The 10,379-nt window shown below is 33.2% G+C and overlaps 1 long non-coding RNA gene and 1 pseudogene across 1 annotated transcript; one reads left to right on the top strand and one right to left on the bottom strand.

Moving 5' to 3' along the window:
* Positions 1-1,606: 1,606 nt before the first annotated feature.
* Positions 1,607-6,540, top strand: LOC136224825 (uncharacterized). The gene is made up of 5 exons (XR_010686632.1): positions 1,607-1,851; positions 2,899-3,000; positions 3,227-3,341; positions 5,547-5,696; positions 6,097-6,540. It is a non-coding gene; the product is annotated as an uncharacterized lncRNA (long non-coding RNA).
* A 1,417-nt stretch (positions 6,541-7,957) lies between these two features.
* On the bottom strand, positions 7,958-8,631 carry LOC136222862 (transcription factor MYB73-like; annotated as a pseudogene).
* Between the last annotated feature and the right edge of the window lie 1,748 nt (positions 8,632-10,379).

The raw sequence follows: 10,379 nt of genomic DNA, 5'->3' as shown, positions 1-10,379 counted from the left end.
GGGAGAAGAAGAAGAAGAAGAAGAAGAAGAAGAAGAAGAAGGGAAGAAAGAGGAGGAGGAGGAGGAGGAGAAGAAGAAGAAGAAGAAGAAGGAAAAGAAAAAGAAAAAGAAAAAGAAAAAGAAAAAATAAAAAAAATAAAATTTCAGAAATTTAAAAAAAAAGAAGAAGAAAAAGAAGAAGAGAAGGAAGAAGGAGGAGGAGAGAAGGAAGAAGAAGGGAGAAGGGAAGAAAAAGAAAAAGAAAAAAAGAAAAAGAAAAAGAAAAAAGAAAAATTAAAAAAAAAAAAAATTCGAATTTCCAACCTTACCCCTGTGCCACGTCAGCATTTTAACACCGTTAAGTCATTTTCCGTTTTTTGGTTAACGGCGTAAACCACAGTCCTTTTTTTTTGTAATAACAAACCACAAGGGTTTTTTTGGAACAACATCAAACCACAGGGGTGGTTTTTGGAATTTACCCAATTATTTATTTAGCTTTTTATTTGAGAGGAAGTTGACTTAAACCCCCCCAGATCCACTCCAAACCCTGATTTCATGCTCTTCAATTCACTCGGATCTCTCCCTCAGTGCCACAGTTCATTGCCTTGCACAGTCTTCTTGTTTGGCCATCCTAGGTCTTTAACGCTCAGGAATTCTATACTTATATTTCTGGGTAAGCTCATTGTTGGAGCGACCAAATTAGTGTCCATAATTTTACAGTTGTGCATTTTGTAATTTAAGATGGAATTCGTCTGGTTCTTTTTTTTTTTTTTGAACTGTCGTCTGGTTCTTTTTAATTGCTTAATTTTCTTTGATCATTAGGATAATTCCAATTTTCTAATATAAATTGGACTCAATTCCTCTTGCTAAGAAAAATTGTTTTGTATGGATGTTTATAAATCGATAATCAGATAATTTCAAGTGAATTTTGTTTTACTTGGTATATAAGTGAGTCATAAAAATTAGTTTGACAAGTTAAATTTGTTGGTGTCAACACCTAACCGCGTTGATCTGAATCACGTATGGATGGTAATACTGCCTTTCAGGTTTAATGAACAGTTCTTTTCAGTTTCCAACTAACCAGGCTTAGACCATCTCCAACACATTTCATCAAATTTACTGCATCAAACCATGTTTTCATCATTTTCTCTCTCTGTTTTGATGTTGCTACAATGTTTTTACTCCAACCCATTTCATCATTATTAGAGTTAAATGATTTTGTATGGATTGATTATTAGTGTTAAATGATTTTTGATTTCTGGTTTTTATGTATATAAAATAAATGAAAAAGAAAATAAATAATATTATTTTATTAAATGATGCTCCATCAAAAAATTTGATGGAGCATCAAATTTGATGATAAATGACCGTATTTTGATGCATACGGTTTGATGCTAGGTTGGAGATGGTCTTAGAGCTGCTATGAAGCACTGATACTTTCCGGAGGTCACCGTACGCGTATCCGATACTCCGGGTGAGGGGATTCCGCGGGATACATACGGACACGCCTGGGAGTATCCCCTTTTTCTTTAAATGAGGGGATATGTGGGGACACTTCGGGGATATTTTAGGGTTTTTTTTTAAAAAAACTTCGAAAGTATAAGAGTTTTTTTTAAAACTCAAAAAATATAAGGATTAAAATGAAATAATCTCAGGATTACTAGTTTTGAACCCTAAACTAAAATTGAAAATCTCTTCTGTGCGATGCGATTGAACCCTAACAAAATTGAAATTCCTAAATCTTTTCCCTCATCTGGTCGAGTTCTTCTGTTAAGTGGTTCTGTGCAATCAGTTGTCTTCCTCGATTGCTTTGTTCAAGTCGACCCCTCTCATCTGGTGGATCTGCTTTGATCGAGTTTTTCCTCTCATCTGGTCGATCTGCTATGAATTAATTACTTATTAGTTAATATTATAGATGTTATTTGTGGTTTTATAATGACTTGAGAGTATTATTTCTGTTTTTATAATGACTTTGTGAATATGATTTGTGATTTATATATTTATGTATCTTTTGAATTTTCATTATAAATGATATATATATATTATTAATTATATATAAAATTTGCCGTATCGAGCCTACCCGTACCGGTGCTTCATAGTAGAGCTGTAATTCTGGTGAAAGTTGTATGCTCTTGGCTTGGAAAATGATTTTTCATTGTGATTGTTGTTTGAAAATCATGGAAGTTTCTTTGAATTATTGCTTAAATGAGAATGATAAATTTGGAGACCCTAAGAAGGCTCGTGATTAGTGTGGCTGGATTCTGTTTCCCTTTTTCGCTATTTGTTTTTTCCTACTTCATTTTGCTTCACTTAGTGAACTATATTTTGAAAGTTTTCCATAGCCCTAAGATGAATCCAGGTTTTAAATCATTCACAGTGTTAAAGGCATAAAAAGATGGAATTTACAGCTTGAAATGTAAAAACTTCAAATATGGGTTGACATCTAGAAGAGTAGAAGCCATGTATATGCTTGCATTGTTGTTATCAAAGAAATTAAATTGTCAGCCCTTGTTTCTGAATGGTAGAGAACTTTTAAACTTTGTAGCTAATTTTGATGACTTCATCTTCCAATAGTTAGGACATTAATTGAGAGCATAAGCTTTGAAGGCTTTTAATTTGTTCACTATATGTAGTGAGACCATAAAGAAATTATGTCTGAGGCTTCATATGTTTTAGACTTTTATCACCTTTAGATTTCAGAAGATTACTATGACCATTTTCTATTATTAGTAAATATGGTTTTTGTTTGTCGGCTTTTTATCATTTCTTGAGGTGCACTGTGATGCATACAAATGTGCCTTGCTTTACCTATTTGTGTAAGGAACATATTCTTGTTGCTCTTTGAGATGATATGTTCTTGCAAATGCTAAGTCGATCCTTTTGCTTCAACTGTAATTCTTACGTAGAGTGTTTCCGCAGGATTTGTGAGCTCTAATGAAAGAAGAAGCTAGTATTATCCCAAGTAATGAAATGCAAAATGGTGGTTCTATGCAAGCCCAATCCATCACATACAATTCTAAGGTTTTCAGTTTGCATAGCATCTTTACATTTTGTTGTGATGTGGGTGTAATTCAAAAGCAATTCTTCTCTTATTTATATTTTGTTTTATGGAGTTGACATTTGTAAAAAAAAAACAGAAATTTCACATTGCAATTTGTTCGTTTTTTAGACATCCTTTAAGTTACTGGAGCTTATTTACAATGTAAAGTAGGTCAAAGAACTAATTATTAAATTGTAACATTTGCAGAAATTTCAAGATGATCTACAAGCAGCAGGAATCAAAATCAAGCAGCATGAGGATAACTTGAAAATTTTGAAAAGTCAATGAAACAAATTAGAAACCTCAATACTTGATCTGCAAGGTATGCTAAATTTTATTTTTTGTGCCTTTTCTAGAGGATTAGTTCTTCTTGAAGATTACTCAGGTAAGAAGTATTTGCATGTGCTGTTCACTTGGATAAAAGCACATCTAGGAACAAATTTATGTTGTGTAGTGTAATGGTTTTTAATTTAAGCATGGTAGCTACCTAACAAATTCAACTGAGTCACCTGTTTTTAATTCTTGGTTCTCCAGGTGCTTTAACTACTGTGGTGACAATGTTTAGATCTGTCATTCGTATATACTGTTTCCTTCAATGTTTTAGTTAATTTAATTAGAGAAGATATTTCAGTAAAGTTTTTGGTGATATAAACCGAAAATGATGTTGTTAGGAAACTGTTGTAGCTAGTCTAAATCAGAGTAAATTTATTTAGAAATTGTTATTTTCAGAATTATCATTTATTTAGGAAGTCTTAGTATTAGTAGAAATAGGAGTTTATTTTCAGAACTATTATTTAGGAAGTTCTAATTCTAATAGGATAGGAGTTTGTTTTCAGAATTTTTATTTAGGAAGTGTTAAATCTAATAGAATAGGAATCCTAGTTTAAGTCTGCCTTTTGTACTATTATAGAAAGGAACCATTTATCATTGGTAAAGTACTATTTGAAAAACAAATTCAGAGGTCAGGAGTTCTCATCATAGAGATCCGGGTTTCTCTCTAACGAGCTGCATTAATTAATTCTCATCATACTAGCTCGCAAGAAAAAGAAGTAAGATTCACTTCCTGATTTCAAGGTTCAAGGATCCGTAATTTGATCCAAAGTTTAGGAGCTTAACAAAGTGGTATTAGAGCGAGATATGGCTGAATCAAGTAATGTGGAAAAACAGTTTGAAGCCTTTTTGAGCTTCATATTGCAAAGACAGGCCAAAGGTGGAGGCCATGGTACTCAAACTAGAAATTATCACAACAAGGAAGGAGACTGGAGGGTGGACAGTAGAATACGACCGCAGAGGAGGTCTGCTTCCAAAATTCTCAAAACTGGATTTTCTAAGTTTGGTGGGTCATATGATCCCTTGAGCTGGTTGGTTGCATATGTGTGAGCATTTTAATAAGCATCAACACACTGTTGAAGAAGAAAATGTGGTACTAGCTTCCTTCCGCTTGGAAGGAGGTGCTGAATCATGATTCACAAAGAGAGGGGTAAACTGCAGTTGACATTGGAAGAGTTTCAATCCAGAGGTTTGGACCATCAATCCAGGATGATACAATTGGAGAATTGGTGAAAGTTAAACAGATAGGCACAATTGAGGATTAGGACGATTTGAACAACTACCGGCAAGGACGCGAGGATGAGCATTTCGATGGCAAAACAGGAGGTCGGAATATTCCTGAGTGGGCTGAAAGGCACAATAGTGGTTAAAGTAGAGTTGCATAAGTCTGCTGAATTGCCAAGGCTATATGAAAAAAGAGAAATTATCAAGATGGGACTGTTGGCCAACAGTGGAAGGACCGTTTAGAGAAACGAAAGACTAAGAGGATTTGTTATAATTATTACTAATCATATACATGAGGACATCAGTATGAACCTTTACTAGAACCAGATGATGAAGATCCTATCACCAACTGATGCTTTGGTGAAAGTAGCTCCAGTTATCATCTTTGTGCATGAGATCACACTCATTTTTGTAGGGGAAGGCAATGTTAAAACTGTTGTAGCTAGTCTATATCATAATAAATCGTTATTTTGATTAGGTTTAGGACTTACTAGTTTCATAATTGTTATTTATTTAGGAAGTCTTAGTCCTTGAGGAGTAGGAATTTATTATCAGAATTGTTATTTAGGAAGTTTTAATTCTAATAGGGGTATGACTTTATTTTAGAATTTTTATTTAGGAAGTTTGAATGATAATATGAGCAGGAGTCCTAGTTCAAGTCTGCCTTTTGTACTCCTCATTTGAAAAACAAATTCTGAGGTCAGGAAATTAATTCTCATTATAGGTAAGCTAGGTCGAAAAAGAAAAGAAGATTTACTTCTTGATTTCATAGTCAAGGACCCGTAACTCAATCCAAAGCTCAGAACTTATAGTGTGAGCAGTTTTTTTATCTCAACTTCCAGCCAGTGTTTCCGAATAAAAGGATTTACTTTTAGATGATAGAATTGTTTGGAGATTTTATGTGTATAATGATTTGTGATGCATAATATCTCTTTCCATTTTCATTTTTTTTATACTGACAAGTTTCCTTTAGTTATTCTTTGTAAGTATCACTCCGCAAGACCTCCTAGTGGTGAAAGTGAAAGCCATTCCTCCAATCAGAGTGAGGCAGAAACAGTAAAGCAGATTCTACAGCATGAAACTTCTACTGCAGGCATTCCGTGTCAGCTGACAACACATCATGGTACTCATGCACCTCAACTCGCATTCACTAACGATGTGCTTGGTATTGTTGCTACTTAGGGCAAGGTGGATGATGATTATCTTAGCAGGACAGTTTGAAGTTGCATGTTATCTGTTATTGATATTTACTATCTATCTAACATGTAGATTCTTCCTCTTCTATGAAATAAGTCTTATGATTAGTTTCCTTGCTGATATAGCATACTGTTCCTTGTTCTAATATAGTCAGTTAATCTATGTACTCCACAATTCCAAGAGCTCTTATTATTTTCAATCAGTGAAATGCCTCCGTACTTACTGCCACGCTGATCTTTGCTTTAAAGAGCTGCATGATAATGCAGTTGTTGTTAGTTATCTGCACTGTTTTCAATCTACTTTTACTTATTCTTTCTTAATTGCAGACTTCTTTCAGAGTACTTAGGAGTAGAGACAATGCTAGGAATTGTTTGCAAGACTTACGAAGGTGTTAAAGCTCTTGAAACTTATGACAAGGAAGGCCATATAAATAGTGATTCTGGAATTCGAGTCTTTGGTACTACTATCGGACGGACTCTGGATGGTCGATTTCTTGTCATTTGTCTCGAAAATTTAGGGCATGTATCTCTTTCTTTTCTTTATTGCTGTTTGGAATTCAGCTCTTGAATTACAAACTTTTTTTCCCTTGTAGACCTTACTGTGGTGAATTTGTGGATGATGACCCTCAAAGAATGCTTGATCTTCTACAGCCAAAATTGCCTAATGGCGAGTGCCCACCTGGATTTATTGGTTTCGCTGTTAACATGATCCATGTGGATTACATGAATTTGTTGTATGTATCTGATGTATATGGCCTCAAAGAGACTCTATTTTACAGCCTCTTTTTTCGTCTGCATGTTTATAAAAGTAGGGAGGAGATGCTACTAGCTCTTCCACTTATAAGTGATGGAGCAATTTCACAGGATGGAGGGATTATTAAGCCTAATGGTTTCTTTTCCTTGGGGAATCGGTAAGTATTTTGCTTTCATTATTGACATGAAATTGTCTTCCAATTGGATCTAATGGTGAATTTCATTTGTTTACAATATCTCATTTTGTGGTATTTCGGAATTTTCTTTCTGCATGTAGGTAGTTTAAATGCACTAAGAAAGAAATGTCTTTCTGAATCGTGATAGATTGTAGAATTATGTATGTGCTATAATTCGATTATAATAGGCCACCTATACGGTTCATAGCGTTAGCCTATAACCTTCCAAATTCAACTCATGATATTTGGTGCATGGATTTTATTTCCCCCAATTTTTGTACAACTATCATACAAAGGAAAAGAAATACCTATTTTGTCTAGAATGGTCGATTCAAAGGGTGAGCCTTGGCGCAACGGTAAACATTGTTGTTGTTGTGTGACCGAGAGGTCACGGGTTCAAGTCTTAGGAGCGACCTCTTGCCAAAAAAATTAGCAGGGGAACACTTGGAGTTGTATTTTGCAGATTTCAACAGCATTTGCTCTCGCTTCAGATGCAGGGAGGACAGGATAGGTTCAACCCTAGATGATATTAGAAGGGGGAATCAAATCCTTATCAGGATAGCAACTCGGAAAAGTCTTCTATTCCGTTATCGTTTTTGAATGGGCTACGAATTTCTTTTCGATCTGTGGTGTGCAGTAAGGACCGGTTCGTATTAGGAGTAGCAAATCTGCCATTTTTTTTCCTTAAGTTCTTTCATAAACCCTGAAGTTTTTGTATTATGTGAAATTATTATGGGTTTTTCTTTTTGCATACTTTTTGATTAATTTGGATAAATAATTTACTAGTTTCTGAAAGTGAAATTGATTCTCAATAGTGCAACGATTGGACTTTAATTAAGTTTTGGTGTTACAATTAAATTGAATAGATAAAAAAACAATTGGGAAAAACAAAATAAAAATATTGATAGAAGATGTCAAAAGTTAGGTATAAAATCGTGACTAAGTGATAGCATATTGATAGCAGATGTTTAAAGTTGATCAAAACTGATTATTTGTCTAAAATAAAGATAATAATGTCAAAGAAGTTATTTTTTAAATCGTGTATTTGTGATTAAAAAAACTAGTAATTGCATCAAACAAGTTATTTTTGAAATCGTGTTGTGACAAAAAATATAAAAACCCCAAATTGAATTTCCTTGTAATATTTTCTAAATCATGTATACGAGATAATGATAATCTTGTAGTAAAAAAAAACTTATCCTAATTATCTTAAAAACATTATTACTCATAAAAGAAGAGTTTATAAATCTAGTCTTGTCTCATTTTAACCTTAATTTATCAATATAACTCTTCACTTCAACAGCTATCATCTTTTGCAGTAAACTGAGCAAACATTTCTCCTCATGTTCCTCTTTCTCAGCGTCTCCGCCTTCTTCTCCTCCCTTCTCCGCCACAGCAGTTCCCAGAACCAACCCATCCCCCGGTGGACACAAAGTCCACACTGTCTCAGGCACCCTACTGAAACAACTATAATCCGTTCGTACACCCAAACACAGCCTCTTCGCTCCCGAATCAGACCTAGACTCAGATGAAACGTCAAGACTCATCTTCTTGACCGTCAAGTTAGACTTGGATGATGCAGACAAGAACTCGGCCTGGCGTTTTCTCTGCAAAGTAGATTTCCAACGATTTTTAATGGCATTATCAGTCCGGCCAGGCAAGAGTCCAGCAATTGTGGCCCATTTATTACCGTGAATAGCGTGCGCTTGAACAATGGTATCATCCTCCTTTGTAGTAAAAGGTCTGTCCTGAACCTCTGGCGAGAGTTGATTAAGCCACCGTAACGGGCATGATTTTCCTGAGCGGCCATGAATTCGGGTGCTTATGAAAGTCCAATTTCTGGGGCCGTGTTGTTTAACTAGCTTGATTAAAGTATCATCTTCTTGAGGACTCCATGGCCTTCGATACAATCTCCACCATTGAAAGAAGCCATGAATGGAAAAGTGAGAAGAAACAGGGGAAAGAAAGAACTATTTTTTCTTCTGGAGACCGGTATAAAGTTTGATTAAGCTATTCTCCCCTCCTTTTTATACACATATTACAATTGTGATTAGGGTATTTTGGACATCTTTGCAAAGACAATACACTGTAATAATTTTTTATTATTTTTTTCAAATTTTTTAGCCTATAAATTAGTGTTATATATTTGCAATCATTATTTTTATTAAGGAATATGTTGATGTTATGGTATGGAATATTTTTAAGAATATGGAAACAAGATTTATTTCCTTTATCTATTTTAATTAAATATCATTTTAGTAATGAAAAATATTCATTACAAAAAAATTCATTGTGAATTCTTTTTTCAAAGGTATTTTGAAATTTTTATTTATTCACCTATTTATTTATTCATTAATTAATTTATTTAGACTTTAATCATACTATTAGATTTAGGTATATTAAAATCATACGGTGGAAATTAAAATTATTCTAATATTTAAATTTAATAAAATTGGATTTAATGGTAACTGACCAAATTCCTTACATGATCTATTTGACTATTACTGTTTATTTGTTGACTTAACACGTTACAATCCCAACAAGATTTCATAATATTTGTAAAATATTAGGGTCAAAAATTTGAACATTATTGTTTACTTGTTGATTTAACACGTTACAATCCTAACAAGGTTTATTAATAGTCATAAAATGTTTGGATCAATTTTGATGTTTATCACTTAATATTATTATTTAGTATATATGAGTATGCATATTCTTTTATTATTTCTTTGAAATATTTTAGGCGAATAAATTAGTGTTGAATATTGATTGTAATTATTAAAAGGAAATTATTTCTTTGAAATATGAGTATGCATATCTCGTTTTATTTAGATATTTCTAAGGTGTTTAGGTTAGTTTATTTCCATTTTAAATATAATTTTAGTAATTAAATATAATCCGGATCTGGTGGGGTTTTTTTTTCTTCTTTAATGTAAGAGCATTGTGCGCAAATATTTAAAAAAAATATATATAATCATTTTAAATATTTACATTATGAATTATCTTTGCCAAAGGTGTTTTGATATTTTTATTCATTCATTAATTTATTTATTTTTATTCATGAATTCTGTTTTAATAAAGTCATTTTAGTGACTTTAAAGTAAAATAATAGCAAAAATATAATATGATAGACACGTCATTACTATTCAACTTCTATTGCTGATTGAAACGATACTTGGTGCCACCTACTTGACCGAAATGACATATATGTTCCATCTACCTGACCGAAACGATATGTGTTGTTTCGGTCTGTTAGATGGCAACCACATGTCATCCAGGTTGATGTCGAGTATCGTTTGGGTCAACGATGAAAGTTGACAATAGCTGGCTTGACAATCACATCACCTTTCCGATTTTTTACTCTTAAAATCGTCGAAGTGACTTTATCGAGACAAAATTCAAAATTGAATTATTTTATTAAGACAATTTGAAGTTGAGTGACCATTTTGATACAAACATGAAAATTCACTGGCCAACTCAACTTTACTCATTTTCACAGTATAACCACTAAACTACAAAATGTAAACAAAAGCCATTAAACTTTACGTACTAAAATAATTGCAACTAAACTTCAATCAACGCATGAAAATTACTATTAACAATTCTAAAATAAATAAATTCAAGAATTTGTGACATTTCTAAACAACTTTAATTTTTCAAAATTTTCGTTTTGATATCATT

Source organism: Euphorbia lathyris, chromosome 3, assembly GCF_963576675.1.
Source record: "Euphorbia lathyris chromosome 3, ddEupLath1.1, whole genome shotgun sequence".
Classification (NCBI taxonomy): domain Eukaryota; kingdom Viridiplantae; phylum Streptophyta; class Magnoliopsida; order Malpighiales; family Euphorbiaceae; genus Euphorbia; species Euphorbia lathyris.
This window is presented reverse-complemented; position numbering and strand designations above follow the sequence as displayed.